Source organism: Chinchilla lanigera, unplaced genomic scaffold, assembly GCF_000276665.1.
Source record: "Chinchilla lanigera isolate Chin_1 unplaced genomic scaffold, ChiLan1.0 scaffold00005, whole genome shotgun sequence".
Classification (NCBI taxonomy): Eukaryota; Metazoa; Chordata; class Mammalia; order Rodentia; family Chinchillidae; genus Chinchilla; species Chinchilla lanigera.
Window position 1 is genome coordinate 29,233,181 of NW_004955406.1, and position 23,273 is coordinate 29,256,453.

Genomic DNA, 23,273 nt, shown 5'->3' on the forward strand with positions numbered 1-23,273 from the left:
ATGGCTTTTGCTATTCTAGGTCGTTTATTGTTCCAGAAAAATTTTAGGAATGTTTTCTCTAGATCCGTGAGGTATACTAATGGTGTTTTCATTGGGATTGCTTTGAATCTGTAAAATTTTGGTAGCATGGCGATTTTCAGTGTTGATTCTTCCTATCCATGAGCAAGGACTATCTTTCCATTCTCTGATATCCTCTTGGATCATTTTATTCAGAGTAGTGTAATTTTTTACTGTATGGATCTTTTACTTATTTTGTTAAATTGATTCCTAAATATTTCATCTTTTTAGATGCTATTGTGAAAGGCATAGTTTCTCTAATTTCTCTCTCAGCCTGTTTGTTTTTGTGTACAGGAGTGCTACTGATATTTGAGTGTTGCTACACTGCTGAATTTGCCTATTAAATCTATAAGCCTTTTGTGGGGTTTTTGGGGTCTTCTATGTACTGTATCATCTCACCTTTGAATAATGATTATTTCACTTCTTCCTTTCCTAACCTTATTCCTTTTATTTCTCTCTCTTTTCTACTTGCTTTAGCTAATATTTCCAGAACTGTATTGAATAAGAATGGTGACAGTGGGCATCCTCATCTTGTTCCTGATTTTAAAGTCAAAGCTTTCAATTTTTGACCATTTAGTATGATGCTAGCCATTGGTTTCTCATACATGGCTTTGATCAGATTGAGGTAAAAACCATCAATTCCTATTTTCCATAGGGTTTTTTTTTATCACGAATGAGTGTTGGCCTTTATCAAAAGCTTTTTCTGCATTGATGGAGATGATTGTGTGATTTTTATCTTTGGGTCTATTGATATGGCGTATTACATTAATTGATTTGCATATCTTCAACCATACCTGCATGCCTGGGATGAATCCCAATTGGTCATGGTTATAATCTTCTAGATAATTTGTTATAGTCTGTTTGCTAGTATTTTATTGAGAAGTTTTGCATCTACATTCATTAGGGAAATTAGCCTGTGGTTCTCTTTTTTGGTTGGGTCTTTTACTGGTTTTTGTATCAGGATAATACTTGTCTCCAGGAATAAGTCAGGGAGAATTCCTTCTTTTTCAATTTCATTAAAGAGTTTGAGAGGAATTGGTGTTGCATCTTCTCTGAATTTCTTGTAGAACAGCTGCGAATCCATCAGGACCTAGGTTTTTTTTTATTGGCAAGTTTTTAATTACATTCCCAATTTTACTCTCTGATATCTAGTTATTCAGGATTTTTATATCTTTTTCATTCAAGCTTGGTAAATCATTGTGTTTAGAAATCTGTCCGTTTCTTCTGTGTTTTCCATCCTATGAGAGTAAAGATTTTTGAATTAGGTATTGATGATCTTCTGAATTTCTACAGGTTCTGCAGTGATTTCACCCCTTTCATTCTTTATTGTATGTGTTTCAGTTTTTTTATTTCCTTTTTGAAATCAAGTTAGCTAAGGATTTATCAATTTTATTTAGTCTTTCAAAGAACCAACTCTTCAATTCATTAATTCTTTGTATTGGTTTTATAGTCTCTATTGAATTAATTTCTGCCCTGACTTTTATAATTTCCTGTCTTCTTTTGGCTTTGGGTTTTACTTGCTCTTCTGTTTCTAGAAGCTTGAGGTGCAACATCAGATTATTTGTGTTTGTCTTTTCCTGAGGTGGGAATTTACTGCTATAAATTTCCCTCTGAGGACTGCTTTTGTTCCACCCCACAGGTTCCTGTATGTTATATCTATATTTTCAATAGATTGTAAATAGTGTTTAATTTCTACTTTGATTTCATCTGTGACCTACTCGTTGTTTGGGAGGATGTTTTTCAATTTCCATGTGTTTATGGAGTTTTTGTGATTTTTTTTGTCATTAATTTCAAATTTTATTGCCCTATGATCTGACAGCCTGCTTGTCATAATTTCAATTCCATTGAATTTACTTAACCATGTTCTATGTGCTAGCACATGGTCTATTTTAGAGAACATCCCATGTGCAACCAAGAAGAATATGTATTCTGATGCTGTTAGATGGAACACTCTGTAAAAGTCTACTAAGCCCATTTGTTCACAAGTTTGGTTCAGTTCTCTTATTTCTTTGCTGAGTTTTTGTCTAGTTGATCGATCTCTTTGTGACAGTGTGGTGTTAAAATCCACTGTTATGTTTGTGTTGCTAATTATTTCATTTTTTATGTCTGTTAAAATTTGTCTGATATAGTTGGGTGCTCCTGTATTTGGTGCATAGATGTCTATGATTTTTATCTCTTCCTTTTGAATTCACCTCACAAGTATGTAGTGACCTTTATCTCTTTAGATTGTTCTCAGTTTAAAGTTCAAGTTCTCTGCAGAGTAGCTATACTCACTTTTTTGTGGATTTCTGTCATGTGATGTATTGCTTTCCATCCTTTAATTTTCAGTCTATGAATTTCCTTTTGAGTTAAATGTGTTTTTTGTATACAGTATATAGTTGGATTTTGTTTCTTGATACACTCTGCCACTCTGCTTCTTTCAACTGGTGCTTTGAGCCTGTTTACATTGATGGTTATAATTGATATGTATTGGCTTATCTTTGTCATGGTATTTTCCTGTTGATTCTTCTTTTTTCCCTCTGTTTAATTGCTTGCGCTGCTTGGTAGTCCTTTCTGTTGTTGTTTTTGACATTGTGGTCTTTTTTATCTCTTTCTACAAAATCTTTTAGTACTCTTTGTAGGACTGATTTGCTGTGCATGAATTTCTTCAGCTGCTCTTTATTGTGGAAATATTTTATTTCTCCATTACTTTCAAAGGATAGTTTTGCAGGGTACCTCAATCTGGGTTGGAAGATGTTTTATTTCAGTACCTGAAATACTTCACTCCAAACTCTTCTTGACTTGATGATTTGTATTAAGAAATCTGCCATGATTCTGATGGGCTTTCCTTTATAGGCAACCTGTTTCTTTTCTCTAATAGCTTTTAGTATTCTGATCTTTTGTTGAGTTTCTGGGATCTTGATCACCATAGGTCTGGTTGTAGATTTATTTTGATTATGGTTAATTGGAGTTCTACACGTTCCACTTATCTGTGTGTCTGATACTTTTACCATGCCTGAGAAATTTTCTGTTATTTTTTTCTGCAAATAGTCTTCTTATGTCATTTGTGTTTACCCTTGCTGTTTCGTTGATACCTATTAATCTTACATTGTTTTTCTTTACTTCATCTCGCAGTTACTGTATTGTTATTTTCTGGTGCCTCATTGTTTTTAAGAGATCCTTCCTTTCACATTCATCAGTGGCAATGATGTCTTTAAGGACTGAAAGTCTATCTTCAGCTTTGTTCAGATGATTTTGCCAGCTTTTGATTGAATATTTAATTTCCTGGTTATCTGTTTGAATCTGTTTCATGCATTCTAGTTCTTTTCCCCATTGTTTCAAGGTTTCCATAAGTTTTCTTTGTTCCTCTATTTTCTTATCAATGTCTTCTTTGGATGTTATGAGCAATTCCTTCATTATTGTTGTCATTTCTTTTTTTTTATCTGAGATATTATTTATGATTTGATGTCTTCTATGGCCTGATGGAATTTGGCCTGATGTTTCTTTACTTCAGTTGCTGTCATTTCAGAAATTTCAAGTGTATTCCTCCCAGACCCTTCTGTGTTGATGTCTCCTGGACTTGTTCTGGATGCAGTAGAGGTCTGAGACTGCATTTTGCTCCTTTGTAATGTCATTTTTGAAGATCCAGTGGTTCCCTGGAGCTCAACCTCACCCCCATGATGGTGTAGGAGTGGCAGCATGAAGACCTGAGCATCCCCTGTGCTCATTTGCTAGTGTGTGGCAGCAAAGTGGGGTCCTAGATGTTCCCAAAACTTTTTCACCTTCAGTTGGTGGGGCAGGGTGTGGTGGAATCTCACCAGGTTTCCTGAAGTTGTCTAGGGTTCAGCCCAGCTCCTGTGGGGATCCTATGGGTATGGGAAGTGGCCACTGAGGTCCCAGAAGGTATCCAGGGCTTTGCTTGCCTCACCCCCTGGTCAGGCAGGTGCAGCAGTGGCTCACCGGGGTTCCTGAAGATGTCTGGGGTTCAACCCGGTGCCCCACAAGCACACTAGGTATGCAGGGAGTGGCCACCAAGGCCTCAGAACATGTGTGGGGATCTGCTTGCCTTGCATGCTGGTAGGGAATGCACAGGGGTGGCTCACTGGGGTTCCTGAAAATGTCTAGGGTTCAGCCCAGTGCCCACAGGTACACCCAGGTACTTTGCTATAACAACACAAAATGGAAATGCAGTTATTTGGGAACATAAAGGAAATTACTTTTTTCCTACAGGACACTGGAAATAAATTTCATGTGGTAAAACTGTCTTACCTTTGTCAGCAAAAGCAGTGGGAATTGCCTGCTTTTTCCTTTTTCTTTGTTGGAAGGTGAGTGGGAAGTGGTCAAAAACTGCATCTCCATTAGAAGGACAGTTGCCCTCTTCTCTACCTGTTTCTTAGAAGTCTTCTGATCTTTACAGCTGGCCATATGCAGAAACACTGCTCAAGGGAAATAGAGAATTCTAACTGGCTTCAAAGGAGTCCTCATTTAAAGATTTATTATTTTGATTCCTGGTTTATCTTGCAGATAGAACGGTTTGACAGATAGGCAGGGGTTAGCAGAAATAGTATTGGGAAAGCCAACTTACAAGTCATGAGTAGACCATCTGAAATACAGGATGTGGTGTTTGGCAATTATTGTCCTAAGATTTGGGGCCTCAGCTCATACACGTTTAGAGAAAAAAAACTTACATTTAACCATGCATTATACTACCATGTTTTTTCATCATTTAAGCTAAAAGCTACAGCCAAATGTAATTCTTTTATAATATAGCATATTTCTATACGTTTAGATATTTGTCATCACATCCAATGCACTTCATTTAAGGTTTTAAAAAGTCTTTTTCCCTCATGGATATCCATTTCATATAATTAAGTAGTAAAGCATTATTTTTAATATTTTCTTTTGTTCATTGACTACTGATAATGCCTAATTTGTATGTTTGGTAATGGCAAAAGGTGGAATTTTTTAAAAAATTATGAATGAACTTCTTGTGAAATTGATTTAATTTTCATATATAGTAAGATAAAATACACATAATTGCTATTTTTAATGTTCATATCTTCTGATACATTTCAACAAAGAACATAAATTGTGTATGCAAATAATTATAGTATTTAATTTTACTGCATTTTTGAACATTCATTTTGTGATGGTTGAGAGCTGATTTAAACACATAAAAATTGAATAACTACCTGAACTACTGTCTTAAAATTTGATACATTGTGATGAAATCACAGGAATTCACAATCCATAAGCACTTAAAGATATTATGTTGGAGGGGGTTACTGGGTATTGAACCCCTGGGGTCTTAGCACTGAGATACATCTGAAAACTCTATATTTTGTGACAGGGTCTTACTAATTTGTTTAAGTTGGTTTTGAACTTTAAATCATTCTTCCTTAGCTCTTCAAGTTGCTCAGATTACAAGAGTGTTCAATCTTAAAGCTATTCTTATATTAAATGCAAAATTTAGAAAAAGATTTTGAAATGCCCATTATATAATGATCATATACCAATTTAAAAAAATGGGTTTGTATTGAAGATTTTTTGCCTTTAATGCAATAGTACTAAAAACACTACAATTGCCTTATTTTCTTTGCAGATTGTTTTTGGAGGCAGGGTCTCACTATGTACCCCATACTGGCCTCAGATTCACAGTAATCATCCTGCCTCAGCCTCCCAAGTGCTGAAATTAGAGGCATGTGACACCACACCCAGCTGCTTTGTTTTCTAGGTTATGGTTTTACCATAAATAATTTTTTTTGTGTGTGAAAAAGCAAGTAGAATTTGATCATTGATCCCAACCATATGTATAGTAACACTAAGCTATGTGAAAATAGCTACAAAGGAATTTTAGGCCTATTATGTATTAATTTAGAGAAAGGTTGTGTGTGTTCATCTAAATAACTTCAAGTTTAAAACAAAGTGAGAGTTACCCTCAGTATTGTGCTGTGTGCTCTCCTTATTGATAGTGATAGTGAAGTTTCCAAGGGGATGTTTGTTATGATTTTATTAGCCTTGTGCCTCTGTTGAACACTCCACAGTGCTTTCTCTATATTGCTAGAGCACTTGTTCTATTCTTGTAAAAATCTTATGCTGACAAACACGTTCCTTACATTTTTCACTTGATTTAGAAACCACTTCATCCTGTCTCTTTTATTTAATAGCTCAGTGCTCTAAAACAGCATTAACACTGAAAATCTTGAACAAAGTGTGGATGGTGCATAAATATTGTACTTTTTTATCACAATAGGTAAAAATTCTGATTGAATGTATAATGAAAATCTGTAGTCCTGAGAGAATATGCTTTTCTTATTTAGCAGTTAATTAAACCAATTTAGCATTTCAATCACTAACCAAATGTTGTAATTCCAGATATATTTTTGAAAAATACAGTAGACATTCTTTCTGAAGCCATAACTTTTGTCATAAAATTTTTTCAACAGCAACATAAATAAAAAAAGTAGATATGTATATCTGTATACATAGATATACTAGAGCCATAGGAAGAATACACACGTACATTTTTTTCAAAGAATATGAGTGTAGATATTTGTATGTACACATATACATGGGTATACATATATGAGTAGTATAAATATATGCACACACTGATTTTGTGACATGGCTAATTTAAGAAATTTTCTTCTCTTTTTTTTCATTTTTTTTCCAGTTCCGGGAATCAAACTCATGACCTCAGGCTTGCCAGGCAGGCTCTGTGCCACTGAGGTAAATCCCCAGCCCCGAAATTTTCCTCTTTAACGTAGGAATACTTGTATCAGTTTAAATAATGAATTCACTATGGCTGAATTCTTTAAAGAACAGAGAAGTTATCATAAATATTATGTAGTCATGGGCCAAACCTGCATATATGCTAAAATATTTATGAAAGTAAAAAGAATTTAGCTATGTAAAAGAATTTCCTAGTAAAGAATAGAGATTCTGAATATTCAAGCAAAGAAATAATGCAAAGAAATGGCAACACTGCATAATCATAAAAGTCAAATCAATATCAAATAGAATAATTAGAAAATTATGTATAGTTAATATTTGAGATATGTATATCACAAAAACTGATAGAAAATAAGATGAAGAAACAAAGCTACCATCATGGTGAGAAATTTTATCACATTTTCCTCAGTCAATGATATATTAAGAAACTCTATGTAAATATAGAGATTTAGGAAACAATAAGCATTTTGTATGGGTTATATTTAGAGGACCACATGAAAAGCTTAAACATAAACATACCTTTTAAGCTCATACTGAAAATGTATTCTAAAATGAACTCTGATATAAGACTTACTTTACCTAACAATTTATATTTATCACCCCATAAAATACCACAAATAGGCCTGCTACTAGTGAAAAATGTTACCCATTCTATATGAGAACAGTAATTATATATAGGGATATGCTTCTTCTGAACATTTTACTGGAATTCTTATCTAGCATAGTGAGGCAAGATTTAATAAGAAAACAAAACCTGAGTTATATTGAGAAGAACAAAACCATGTAGTTTTTCTTAGGTGGCAATTATCTAGAGTGTGCATAACATAAAAAAACAAATATTTTATATATGAGTTCAAAAAGCAGCTAATTGTCACATTAATATATAGAACTCAACTATAATTCTATTCAGGAACCATAAATATTTCAAAACAAAAATTTTAGCAAGATAACTTTCATGGTACGTTAAACTAGATAAAACACCTAGGAATTAGTTTAAAAGACTTTGTGGAAGGCACATGTAAAGGAAGAGATATGTCATTGCAATGGTTTGACAAACTAAATTATAAATATGTAAATTTTCCCCAAATGTATCAAATATCCAATGTGATCCTATTTAAATGTCCACCATAGTTTTATTCTCCTTTTTGATTTTTTTCTGTGTCTGAAAAGTTGGCAAACATCATAAACTGTACATAAAAATATGAAGTCCAACAGGGAGAAACTGTAGCGTCTTATAAAAAGATATAATTAACATAATAGAATCTAAAATACTGTAGTGTTGCTACAAAATAAATATAACAAGAAAATAGAATGGAGAGTTCCAAAACAGCTATGCAAATATCAACATTAGATAAATGAGAAACGTTACAGGTTACTGCAGGAAGCATTAAGGATGTTATCAGGATTGGTTTCGGTCTTAAAACAAAATTGATTCCATGATTACTTTTCCATTTGTACCCTGACACAGTACTCTGGCCTCTTCTAGCCCTTGCGTTTCCTAGGGAAGTTGATTTTTATGCACTACGCTACACGGCTTTTCTTGCCCCTGGCTCCTGGTAAGCTTCAGCTAATAAGTGCCAAATAGCAAATGCAAAGGTGGCAGGTGAGAAAGATAAAGCAGCCTATTTCATCAGTATTTTCAATCCTCCTGACACCACACTACACCTGGGTGTCCCTCTTTCCCTTCCTCAATTGAGCACCCAGCCTCCACCAGTTTAGATGCCGCAATGACTTTACCCCAAGTGGTAAAATCTGTGCTTAAACTTGCTTCCTTTGCTTTCATAACTCTATATCTCTGTAGAAAAGCTTTTAATGAACCTCTTTTCTAAGTCTGGAATCTGTCTTCAGTCTGCAGGTAGCTTTAAGACTCATCTCCTGACTTGCACATGAACTGTGATGTCAGCCAACAGCAGACCATCTGATCCCTCCATGTGTAAGCAACATATTGTCTCACTGGTATAAGAATCTGAAAGAGTGAATAAAAATTAGGAAATATGACCACCATTGTGAAGCGAGAGGAAACTGTTCAAAAATAAAGAGCAACTGGAATGAGGGAAAAGAGAACAGAAAGAAGGGGAAATTATGTATGTACATATATACAGGATAGTAATATAGTTGTACTACTGACTTCTATTGCTTTACTAAAAGGAACAATTAATGATTATTTATTTGATCAATCTTGCATGTTTCTATTTGTTTTCTTGAGAAACCACTTCAAAGATATTAATACATAATATAACAACCATTGTTAATTTCCTACCACTTTGTCTGTAATTCAGTGTTGCTTGTATTGCTCTTATGCTATTTTGTAAATGGATGTCTGTTTGTTAATAGGTTTTTCTTCTTTAATTTTTAAAATAAATTTTTAAAAAAGACTCTTCCCATCTCTTCTTCTTGTGTCCCTTATCTGGAAAATTTGAAGCTCTGTCCATATGTGAGAACTCCTGCTATAGCCCCATTCACTGGCCACAATAAAACCCTCAACCTATTTTCCCTTACTTTCTTAAGCTTTAAGATCGAAAATATTCTCCTAAGTCTCATATGTTCAGAGATGAGGCTTTTGGAAGGTGATTAGATAATTTAGGCCTCATCAGAGGGTAATACATTTTTTTTGGTTTGTTTGTTTGGGTTTTTTTTTTTTTTTGTCTTTTTGAGACAGGGTCTCACTATGCATTTCAGGCAGGGCTTGATCTCACTCTGTAGCCCAGGCTGGTCTTGAACTTGCAAGGATCCTCCTACCTCAGTCTCCTGAGTGCTGGGATTACAGGCGTGTGCCACCATGCCCGGCTACATTGTTGAGTTTATGGCTGAACATGCTATTAGGAAGTGGTGCCCAGTTGGAGAAAGTAGGGAAGTAGGTCTCTGGGTATATGTCTTTGAAGAGAATATCCTGAAGCTGAGAACTTCCTTTTCCCCTCTCCTTCCCCATCTCCCTCCACTCTCTCTCCCCCTCCCCCTCTCCATTCCCTCTCCTTTCCCTCTCCTTACCCTCTCCCTCCCTTGTCCCTCCCCTCTACCTCTCCCTCCTCCTCCACTCTTCCTCCCTCCCTCTCTCACTCTGACTCTTCCTTGCTCTCTCTGGCTTCCTTGCTCCATGAGTTGAGCAGCTTCTCTCTATAACCTTGCCTTAAAGATACTGCCTTGGAATGAGGAGATCATAGATTGAAATCTCTGAAACCAGGAGCAAATTAAACATTTTGTCCTTTAAATTATAAAGGTCAAGTATTTTGTCTCAGTGACAGAAAGCCTGACTAATGCACAAGTCATTTCTGCCCCTTGGGGAAGGCCTATCTGGCTCCCTCCGTAGCTTCATTATACAAACCATGCACATTTTCATTTCCGTTTGGAAAGCTTGTGACGTCATCATGCATCTTCATTTCTAAAGCAATTTTGGAGCATGGATTCTTCCTGATTTCCAAAGTTATTGGCACTCTGTGTAGCATGCCTAGGGTTTTTCTTTCCTTTCTTTGGCTTGTTAACTGGCTCTGTTGTTTGCTGACAAGCTTACACATGGAGGTACTTCCTGCTGGTTAGCTTGTCCTTTGATGTGTGCTGCTTTGTGTTGCATTGTTGAGTCCCACTGAGCCTCTCTTATAGATTTAGCTGACCTAGGTCAGAAAATTCTATATTTGGCATTTAGGGACAAGAGTAGGGGATTAGAGCCCTCCTTACATTGGCCATGAGTCATGTATCTCAGCCCAGATCTACTTATATGTCTTAAAATGAAATTAAGACAGATATTCTCAGCAAAAGACTTTGATCAATTGACTGTATGTGTCACCAAGACTTGATACACGATCTAAATAGCACTGAGGACAAAGACCCCCTGTAAGGGGTATGAAACAATCAAGTGGTTATTTCTTACAAAAAGAAGCCATAAGGGGTTTATGAAAGGAAAAAAGCAGAAAAGAGGTAAGTAAGGCAGGCATTGTGTGGCATGCTGAGGTCTACTCTTCTAAGAGCAGATGGCTCACCAGTATTCTTAAATATCTTTGCTGTTTCTATCCAAGCCTCTGCTACAATAAAGATTTGATTCTCTCAGTTACGGTGATGTCCATCCATTCCATCACCATTGCATTGGAAGGAGTGGTCACTAAACTCAATCATTTCCGTGAAGATTTTATTAACCCTGATGATACTGATTTGAATTCCAAAAGAAAGACATTTATTAATATGAGTATAGTGCATTGCCCATCCACCTTTAAATATACCCAATGAAAGAAAATTAATAACTATGTTTAAAGGAAGACAAGAAGAATGGTAGAAAGGAAGAACAGACAGACAAATGGAAAAGGTACAGGAGGAGAAAACAAAAATAACTAAAGTTTTATAATGTGAATCAATTACAAGTTTGAAATTTATTATAAGAAATATATATGACAAAAAGCTAACAGGTCACAATTCAAGCTCTTTTGCACCTACAACAGAAGATGTAGAGCTTAACATCAACTGAAATGTATCAACTGATAAAAGGTGTTAATCAGTACAGTGGCTAGAATTATAGTTCTATCTGGAAACCCATAGATCTAAACAAAGTATTATGTATAATCATAGAGGAGCTACAGCACATGAAGTAAAAACAAATAGATTTTCATCATCTCAACTATTCTCTTGCCTAAGGTCTCCAAGCTCTTATCTCCTACAGCCTTGAAATATTCCATAGTGGATACAACAATTCTGACTCAATGAGTAATAAAGTGAAAAGAAAGCAAGTCTTTAGCTCCTCGATATGGCCAAATAGGATTCAGAATAATTCCTCTAAATCAAAAGAGTTAATAACATTCCCAGTGTAAATTAAAATGGGATGTTCAAGCGTTAAATCTCATCATACAAAGCCTAGATATAGAAGTAATTATCCCAAACACACACACACACACACACACACACACACACATAGTGTTTCCATTTAATAATCTGATTAGAAATTGTCTTAAATTTGGAAATAATCAGTGATGCTTCTTTTGGGTTACTGAATTATCAACACTCCATTCCCATTTATGAAGGTTATAGAAAATGGTTATTCCACGCAGTCAGTGCTTGATACCTGTTTTGTTACTGGAGTTTGAGCTAATATTTTCAAGTGTCTCTTTGTCACCTGCAGAAGATCATTTAAAGTTCTGAGGGTATACAACAAACTGTTATTCATGGAGCATCTCATTAGACTTTCCAATGCACAGGGCTTTTATAGGCAAGATCCTAATCATATCTAGTTTTCTCCAAAAATACAAGCATGACATTACATTGCTTCTATCCTCTTCCAAGGCTGTTCAATTGACACACTCATATACTATCCTAGAACATACGTATCCTCCCAAAGGAGCTCATAGAAAGGGGATGTACTACTTTGCCATATATCTATCTTGCAAGATCCAATACATACATTACATTTCTGAAAATCAGTTGGTGAAGTAAAAGTTGGCCTATCCTGACAATGTCAGTAAAAGGGGTTCTCCTGGTCAGAAGTCATAATATTAAAATAAGTCTTGAAATATTTGAGCCTGTTTTGGGCTCTGGAGTGCATATGGTCCTCACTTACACTTTTGCTCACAAATTGGCTCACTTTGAATGGGGACTCCTCCAACAAAAGGCTCTGTGATCTATTCAAATAGCAATGTATAGACCACCTAGCTAGTCAACTCAAAGACTTTTTCACATAAGGGGTATAGGAAACTGTTATCATATGTTTTGGAGACTTTGGTACTAGCCATAAATTATCAATCAATTTTTTTATTCAAAAATTGCCATCGTTGGTCCTGCTTTACTCAACATTACAGTGTCAACTGCTGGCAGCACCCTGAGATCTCCTAGTACAAGGGAATATCACCACTCTTGATACCTTGTCCCTCCATACCCAGTTCATTATAATGGTTACAGTTAAGGAAACAACATTCTACAAGGTCAGCATAGCTTCTGAGCTCCTCTTGCAACATGATGAAGCCAAAGACCTTCTAGAATATTCCATGTGTGTGTGGGGGAGTGGGGGTTACCATCCTTCAATATCAGTCTGTTTTCAGATTCCATGTCTCTGGAGATGGTTACCCCTCTTCCAGATCATTTGGCTTCCTGGGAACTGTTTCGGCTCAAGTACCTGTACAACAGTGTGACTTTGCAGATAAAGAAGGAAGTTGTTTCCATGTACGTAAGGTAGCTTACTGGATAGATGTTGCCTTTTGACTCTAGTCAAAGAAATCTCTCATAAAGACCAGCATACAAGACTCTGCATAACTTACCAGACTTCAGACCCCCATGATGTAACCACCTTTCAAAAACCCCATCTCTGAGCATACAAGAATTTTGTTGGACATTTTATATCTACACCATATCAAAAGGAACATTTTTGTTTTTTTTTGTTTTTTTTTTTTGCTTTCTTTTGTTTCCAAATTAAAATCAACCATCCGGTAATATCAGACCTTCCTTAAACCTTAAATTTTTTTCCATTTTATTATTTTAATGGAAAATTTCTCTGTTTTCTTGGTAACAGCTTTATCAGTCTAAAAATGTGCACTTAATGATCAGTTTCTGAGAAAAATTCCATAAAGCAGTGCACACACACAGTTTCTGTAAGAAATAATATTCTGATACAAAAAGAAACTAAGATTAAAAAACAGAAATTTGTAGCAGTACCCTACAGTCCAATAGTTCAAATAAATAACCTAAAGATTTATCTGACTTCCATACATTCATGCAAGAGAATGTCAGGGAAAATCAGATTCAAAGAAGGCATATTTCTCACTATTGATGGAAGATGCTGAGTTTACCTTCAAGACTTTAATGCTTTTCTGAGAATCTATACAAATGTGCCCAACCCAATTTATAGTTCAATACACATACTGTGCAATTATTTTCTGAATACCAAATTCCAAATAACTTTTGAATTTCATACCTGTCAGCACCCTTACCAAATATGTTATATAAAATGTTAGGATTTTACATCTGAAAAATAATTCACATTAAGTGATTTTCAAGATGCATAGATTTTTAGGGAAAAAAAACTTTCTTGCTTAGAATTTTTTAATGAGGAATTATTGACTGAATACAAGGTAGTTGATGTTTATGTGCTGCTTTAACATTATTTTCCCAATTAAATTTACCTACTGTGATTCAACGACACAAGCCATGAAATCTAACTTAGCAGTATATGTTTATACACATATAAGATAATGTAAAGGAGTACTCAAAGTATGCATTCCTACATGATGTAAAATACAGCGCAGAAATTACATTGGTTCACAAACCCTTTTCCTTGCAAACAATTTATTTCACAAACAAGTGTTCAGTAAAATTTTTCTCTTGTTGTCAAACTCCACATAGGGTGGCCAAAGACATTTTCCTTCAAATCATAAAACAAATTAAGCTTGTTCACCAAGGTACCACTGTACCCGTTTTAAAGTTAAGCCATTGATCTCAGAACAATTTATTTAAAGAAACCATGGGAGGAAAATGTTAAGCTCTCTACAGCATGTAAACTTCAAGAGTAAATTCTCTTCTTTTCCCTCTCCACTTCTCTCTTCAGAATCTGCAGCTCTGTCCTTAACAAAGTTTTTGCATAACATATATTCATCAATGATTAATGAGCAATGCATGTGTCACAGATGAAATCATAATCTCAATTACTAGCACCTCCAATAAAAACAAGCAGGATTATTATAAATAAGAAGAAATAAGGAACTGATCTTTCTTCCTTGTCAGAAATCAGCACTTGTTTACAGTTTGGTGATATTTAGTTCAGAAGCTATTTCTGAGCAGATATTTGTGGAAGTGGGTATGAATATGAATAAGAATTTAAAGTATCACAGTTAGTTAAGAATACTAGAGTTCACTTGTAGGTAAAGTCATGTAGTGCTAAAAATCAACAAGTGTACACTGGTAATAGGAGAGATGCAGTGATTTATCATCTAACTTCTGATTACCAAAACTTTTGGGTTTATCCAAAGATTTTGACTTTTTAATAGAAGCTGAATGAAAGAAATACAAACATAAAAACTATGTTGAAGTCACTGTCTTAAAAATCTAGTTTAAGATATAAAATATATGCATAATTATAAGGACGAAAAAAGTTCTTACTGTTGAAAGAAATCAGTGTTCAAAATAGATATACTGGGGCTGGGGATTTAGCTCAGCGGCAAAGCGCCTGCCTGGCAAGCGCAAGGTTGTGAGTTCAGTTCCCAGTACCGGAGAAAAACAAAAAAAAAAAAACAAAATAGATATACTTCTGTATTGAAATAGCATTCATTCCATAAAATCCAAATCATAAAATACCTATATTAAGGACCTTTTTATTCACTAACATAGTTTCAAAAATTAATATAGATTTCAAATTTTTATAAAATAAATAAATGTCCTATAAAATTATTCTATTAATGATATTTCTTTACTGATTTTATGAACTAAAACATTGAATATTTGTAATTAAAATAGACAAAGGAAAAAAATTGTTTTAGTGCTATTTGAATCAATAAATGGCAAAATGATGACTTTACAGTCATGTATCATAAACACTAAATTTTTACATGTATGAATGTATTCTCAAATATTAGCTATATTCTTATCTATAATTCAATAAATAATAATGGTGCCATTGATTTCTATCTTTGATGTTTTCTATAGGAAAATAAATGAATCATGTGGCCCTTAACATTAGAATCTTTGCCATCATTTGGCCCTTAATATTAGGTTTTTAATTTCTTTCCCAACAACTTTAGTGTAATCAAAATATCATTCATGAAGGTCAGCTGTTGCCAACATTCCATGTTTATCCACTATGTTGCCTTTTTCAGTATATCTGTTTTATATGATTAAAATACCTTGCTTTATTAGTGAACTTTCTTGTTGTTAAGACACAATAATCATCATCCACCAATGAAGGGAAGAGAAGTATAATTTGTCACATGGTTTTTGAGGATTCAGTCCAGAATTAGCTGACATTAGGGTAAAAACATGGCAAAAAAAGTATGGTAGATCAAAGATATTCAGGTCATAGTAGTTGGGAAACAGTGAGGGAACAGTGTTAGTGAGGAAGGGCTCAGGGACCACAGGCAGAACCCACATTCATCCTTCCATGACCCACCCAGACACATCCAGAAGTGTGCTCCACCAACCTCCCGAGCAGTTCTTAAGCTAGCTAGGTTATATAAATAAGATTTGCTATCACACTTGCCTATCATCTTTACAACCTATAAAAATCTTATCTTTACAAAACCTATATCAAATGATCTGTATTCATGTCAAGTGTTCAGACCTTTATTACAAAATTTGTCACTATTTTTATCTTTTTTTTCACTACTAGAGATCTAATTCAGACCCTCACCCACATAAAGAGACACTCTACTGCCTTTAACACTGATAAAAGCTGCAGGAAATCCCATTTTTAATTTATTTTTTATTTGAGACAGGTTCTCATTTACACGGGCTGGCCTCTAGTTTGCAGTCCTCCTGTCACAATCTCTTGAGTACTGAGGATTACAGACATGTGCCACTACGCCTAGTTTTACTATTTTCCATTTTGAACTGTATTCTATTATTTCTGTCCACCTAGACTTAAACTTCCCATATGATTGACTCTTTATTATATTTCTCCTAAGGAACACAGACAGATTTATACCCATTTTATATTCTTAGGCTCTAAAAGCGAGCTCAATAAATGAGCTAGATATGTAATGTATTTTGGTGAATTTATGTCATCTACAGCTTTTAAATTGTAGACATTTTCTTTACCCTCTTGGTACAGTTGTGTGCCAGGAGTTCAGCTGGAGCTGGGAGAGAAAGCTGAAGTGTCAGGTGTGGGAGTAGCTGATGAAAACAACAAGCAAAAAATGAAAATCCTAATTACTTACTGTGATGGTATAAACAAACCTCTAATGCAGAGAAAGTGCCAGATTCCCAGTTCCATTTTTCCCTATTGCAGAAGCAGGTGGATTGGAACAGCATTGAAGGTTGACTCTTTGCTAACAGAGTCCTGAACAAAGATTCCAACAGTCTCTCATGGACCATGAAGCAAGGGGAGGATGAGTTGTGCAATGTGTGCAGGAGTACAGCCCAGGTTACTGAGTCACTCAGAGTACAGACATGTCACCTAAGATTCCCCAAAGGCTTCAGATAAACCTGGGGAGAAAGATGCTGGATTTTGGAATGTAAATGTACAAAGAGCATGGTCTGTCAGATTGCCTGAGTATTAGACTGCAATGTCCTGACTGTTCATAGAGGCTCAGAAAGGATGACTGGGCCTGTAAAATGACACATATATTCTGAAGAGGAGCTAGACTTCTCCTACTGTTGTTAATATTCTGTTAATGTTATCCATGCTGATACCAAAGAATTTGCAATTTTTCTCATTTATTCCATACTTCCATAAAAATTAAAGCAAAATTTCAAAAGTTAAAGAAACACAATAAACAATAGTAAGTATTGGTGAGAATCTACAACAATGGGAACTTTCTCATTAATGTTTGCTCTGTGGAAGGCTGAACAGAAACTACTAAAATAAATGCATAACCTCTAACATAGTTACTTTCTTCCTTGGTGAAAAAATTGAGATGGAAAAATTGGAGTAGATCAGAGTTAGTAGTCAGTGATAGCCATTTCATTTTGGGGAAGATGGACATTTGGATTGAGAGTGAAAAGTAGAAAGCAATCATACAACTTACTGGTTAAACATAGATAATAATATATTACACTTTCAAAATTATCTTCCTTCCCAAAATTTGTTAGCAGATAGAAAAATCATCCAGGGAAATCATTTTATAGTTACATATAGAAAAGAAAAAAATAAATTTTTATACTATACTCTTATTTGTTGTTTTTGAGAGTAATAAAAAGCTTGAACAATCTCAGTGAAGAGCTGGGGATATATCTCAGCAGCACAGCGCCTGCCTGGCAAGTGTGAAATCCTAAATTTGAATCCTGGTACAAAAAAAAAAAAGATAAATCCCAATGAACAGTAAATAAACAACATTTATCTAGTTAATGTTCTATTCTTGCTGAGAAAGATATATTTTGATATAATATCACACTTGATAGTATTGAAACTATAGTCATGTATGCTTATCTTCTTATTGGTCAGGTTGATAAGTATAAGGATATAGAACACAGGACTAAAAATTGACATTTATGCATTTTTGCAAGGATTTATTAGAGATATTTCTCACAATTCTAGTAGTTGGAGAACAACTTTTATTGAGAAAACTTAAAAGCACATCATTCTACCTTTTACTAAAGTATAAGAAGTTAGAGTTCAGAACTAGAGTGATTTTCAAACTGAAAAGTAGGGGGGAAGAGATTGTTTAACATAAAGGTAACTAAAGAAAGGTTAACTCATAAGAAAGCACTTTTGACAACAAATATGTGTTGACTTGAAATGCCTTATTTTACCTCTGGGTTTGGTCAGGCTTTCACTGACTGTGTGTAAATTGTCATCTCTTAAACAGGTACTGCACATTTCAACAGAGGGAATCAACTCACACAGCATTCAAGTGCAAGATCATAAATTAGTGATGAGAGGGTCAGAATCCTTCATTTGCGTCTGGAATATCACATCCCACATTCCCTCATTGTCAATAAGGCCAGTAAAGAAAAGCCATAAAATAGTGCAGTCTGGCTCTTTATTCTCCCAAGAATAAACTAGTAGAGAAATCAAGCTTAAGTTTTTAGGTTATAATATGCTGTGGAAGAGGTATGGGAATAGTTATTTGTCACACATTTGTCATGGAAGAGTTATTCCTTTAAGAACCATTTAGTCTATAATTGCAATCACATTCAGCTGAACTCCTTCAGAACACTCACTGATCACTGGAAATAAGTCAGCACTTCTGGAGAGGCATTAACTCTTTGACAATCATGGCCGTTTAATGCGTGGATATTAACAGATCACTACACAGGACCCGAGTGTTCCAAAAGAACTACAGTGGAACAAACTGGAAGGAAATAGCTAGTTATAAACAACTTCCTTCTCTTTAAACAAATGCATAGTTGTCAACATGTAAGACAAAATATTTATCTGTAGAAATAAATTTAACCAAAGGCAGAATATTCATTGCTCCACTTTATGCAAAGTATTTCCTTGGTGCTTTTAAATTGCACCTTTTTAAAATTTCACATTGCATTTTCTGCAAGTTTTGATTAAAAAAAACTGACACTAAATTTGAACACAGATGAAAACCTAAAGCCATTTTATATATAAGTTCTGTGTTGATTCATGAACAAGTTTTCCTGAATACATGATAATTAAACATTATATGTGCCTTCTCAACATTACACTTTCCACAGACTCTTGGGGTCTGAGCATACTTTGGATAATCATCTACAGGAAGTTTCATAATAGTAGTTCTTTTCAAACCTTTTTTTGACTCAACTGATGAATTCAGTCTTAAGGGCCTAGTTGTAATGAATTCCAACTCAGTGAGGTCCAGCATGAAGGCCTATGGGTGTTTAGATCTAGATTTTAGTCTCTATCGTTATTTAACAACTTTCACATTTTGAACATCTGACTGTGATTATCATTAACATGTGTACCTAACATATGAAGAAAATATAAACAATCTAATATTTTACTCCCATTATTCTAGTAGAAATATTTTAATTATATAAATGTATTTATTCTAAAATGTTATTTTTCTTAAAGTATATATTTTAACGTTTTATTTTTGAGAAGTATTCTTACTTTTGTATTTCCATCTTAGTGTTATGAAAATAGTAGGAGTATAACCCAAGGTGATGAAGAATGAAACCACAGGAGGAGGTAGGGTGCAGTGCAGGCAAATTTATGTAAGACATACAGGCAAGCAAGCAAAGAATACAGAGATAAGGAAGTAAAGTTCCTACTAGCCGGCAGGAGGTGCGCAGCAGGATATTCAAGAAGGCTATTTGTCTAGTGTATTTTAACAGAATTAGACCTGGAACTCTGGCCCCTATGTAAGGATACAATCTCCATGCCATAGGCAACTACATATTTCAGGGTCCAACGTATACACTATTTACACAGTGGCCATGCTGAGCTCACATGCTGTGGACCCAGTGCTCTGCCTGATCATGCTCTGCAGAGATCTCACACAGTTGAAGGACATCTCACATAAGTTTTGTAAGATATCTAAGTGTTGTGACTCAGTAAACTCAATTTTGGGGTTGTCAACTCCATTTTGGGGCTGGTCTCCTTACTGCCTAGAAAAATCTTAACTATTTTTTTTTTTTTTTTTTTTTTTTTGGTTTTGGGTTTTTTTTTTGGTACCGGGAACTGAATTCACGACCTTGCGCTTGCCAGGCAGGCGCAGAATCTTAACTTTGTTTAACTAATTCATGTTACATTATCATTGCTAAACATTTTAAAATCTGAATTTGTAAAACCATTTTATCATTAGTTTTACATTTTTTTATTTTTTCTTTGTTGGATGAGATTAGATAGGAATAAAACAACTCACGTTTTAATTATCTATTTTTCTGTCTGACTCGTGACCTCCTGATTGCCAGGCAGGCACTGTGTTGCTGAGCTATATCCTCAGCTTGACATAGGTATTATAAAACCCATTTAGGTAATATTTTTAAATTTAGAAGTTTTCCATTTTATAAATACAGCGAGAAATAAATTTAAAAATTTGATTTTTTGTTTTTATTTGTAGGTAGAGGAACTTAAAAATTTGAAAATATTGTATTGGAACATAACTAGATTACAAAATTATATATTACAGTTGAAAACTAGAAAGAATACAACTACAGAGAACTGAGTTAATTCTTAAACATATACACATTTATATAGTAAAGCCGCTGTTGTAGAAAATGACAGGAAACAATATAATACAAAAGTGTAACACATCTGTAATGTTAAAAGCACTAAGATTGTCATAGATCATGTAGATACTGGAAAAATTCTTTGTAGACTTATGATAGAAAAATAGAAAAACAGGTCCACTCATTTTTTCAACAAATGTTTGTGAATTATATTAGCATATACTTATAAAAATATATTTACTGAAGTATCTCCTATCTTAATTTGAAATGTATTACTTAACATTACAGAGTTTTATGTACGCATATATAATATTATATATTTTTACAAGTATTTTTTTCCATGGGTAAAACATAGTATTTTAGACCTTGTTTGTACATTATAAAGCAATCAAGGTGGAAATACATTGTCTCTTTCCCAAGCTTAACATCATGATATAGGAAAAAATTAAAACATAGCAGAAGTCAATATTAACATGTCAGTGGTTTATTTATAACCACTATATTCTATAGTTTTACAGTGATGAGTAATTTGCATGTTTGGGCTTTGGAAGTTTATACAGATCTTCTGCATGAGAAAGGATGATCTCAGACAGTGACATCACTTCAGTGATTTAATTTTGATGATTTTTAGTAAGAGACCTCAGAGTCTGATTTATCATTCTTCTATGACTACGTGGTCCAACAGGTTCTAAGAGTGGAAGCCTCAGTATACATGTGTCAGCTTGACTCCTCTGAGTAAGGAAAGAGTCTCAGTCCAGTCCTCAGACTCAGGAAGCCAAAACCCTGTCTACTGTATCTATCAGTGTTCCAGGACCAAACACTGTGTCAGACATGTCAGCACCAACATTAAAGATTTTTATATCAGTGAAGGATTTTAAAGATTAATTAAATTGCAAAATAGTTGTTTTCCATTTAATAGGCTAAAGTAGGGTATTCTTCATTTTCTGTGCTCAAAATCTGATATAGTGTGCTGGAGCTTTAGAAGACATTTGATAAAAGGCCATAGAGTAGAGACAACACTTTTAGATAAAATATTAAATCAATATTGATTTTACAGTTATAATGGAAAAGAGGCATATTTTTGACCAGATAAATTTCTTTATCCAAATATTTACCAGTGAGATATAAATAATTTAATATTCAAACTGGAAATCTGTAATATAATTATATAAACAGAGTTTTTCAAATGCTTCCTTTTTATTTGTAGAAAACTAGTAAAGTGGAAGGAAATTACTCTGGCAGCAAATTAGGTAAATTTAATATTATATCTGGACCTTTCAGTAAAATAGGTGTTGAATTTTCCACTTTCTAACTCTTCCCAATTGTCAAATATCTTCATCATTTTATCATTCTATTTACCATTTTTATATAATTTCTTGATTCTTCCTTTAATTTACATAGTTTCTGCATTCATTCTGATATTCCACTGCAAATTTTAATTTTTCTGATTATCTATTTTATTTTGATAATTATATTTTATTCTCAAATTTGTTATTATTTTGAAATTTTTTCTTTTAGAGATTTGAACACTTAATCAATTTAGTATATTTAATCTAGTACCTAAATAGTTAAAAATTCCTTTCTAGGGTTTTTAGAAGTATATTTAAACATATAATTAAAAAAACATTTTAACATTTCAAATAGTTTTATTTTGACATAACTGCAGAAAACTCTGTGTGTGCTTGAGTGTGTGTGTGTGTGTTAGCAAATTTTGTGGTTTCATCTCTTGACTAAAACATTAGCTCTAATATTCATTTTACATTATTTTTCCCATGAAACTTCAGAGTGATTGTTAAATGGGGCCAATTTTATGGTAATTCCTTTACAAGGTGATTTCTAGTTAAAAGTAGTACAGTGTTTTTCATCTTGTATATTTCCTCCATCCAGAACTTTCAAAGATGTGTCCTGTCTTCTTGGCTAACAACGGTATTTACCAGTCCATTTTACCCTGGATTGCACTGTACAAGTTTCTGGACGTGTAAAATTCCTTTACTTCCTACTTTGCCTAGCCTGAGGCCTCCATCTACATTGAGAAGAACATAACTTGCTTATAATTATCTTGCAAATAGACCCAGGTGTCCCCATGGGGAAACGTTAATGGCTATGTTTTCTGGTAATTCTTTGCTTAAAAAAAACTGACTAATCTCTCTCCTTCTTTTATTCATTTCATAATTCTTAAAATAATTTTGCTGCAGCAATATACTACTTCTATATGGAGTGGGTATAGTTCATTTTAAGAAAACTAAATATTCAGGAAGTCTTTTCATCATAAAATTTCCTCCTCTGACATGGATGTGGGTAGCAGTTGACTTGAAATGCTGAATAAAATTCAGAAAGTAGAGAGTTTGAAAATATGCATTGCAAATTTAGAAAATGAATATAAATTGTGGTAATAATGAAATATATGTGTCACCAGTATGAGGATACAATTGCTACTGCTCTAAAGTAGATTTTAATAATGGAATATAAAGTTAGAAGTTTAATTTCAATTTATTAAAATAGGTGCTTTTACAAAGAGATCAAAATCAGAATCTTGGTTTTTCATCTTATGTTCTTCTTCTCGTTATTTATTCAATAATGGACTTCTATTACTCACTATATAATTAAACCAAAGCTGAAAAATCAATCAGCAATTCACTTTATATAGTAAGCATGAAGATTGGATGCTTGAGCCCTGGGAGACTTCAGGTCTAATGATTTTAATTACTTGATATTTTTGATAGTTTCAATATTTTTGAGACAAATAGTTTTACATGTCATATAACACTGAAATAATTTCATTTTGCCTT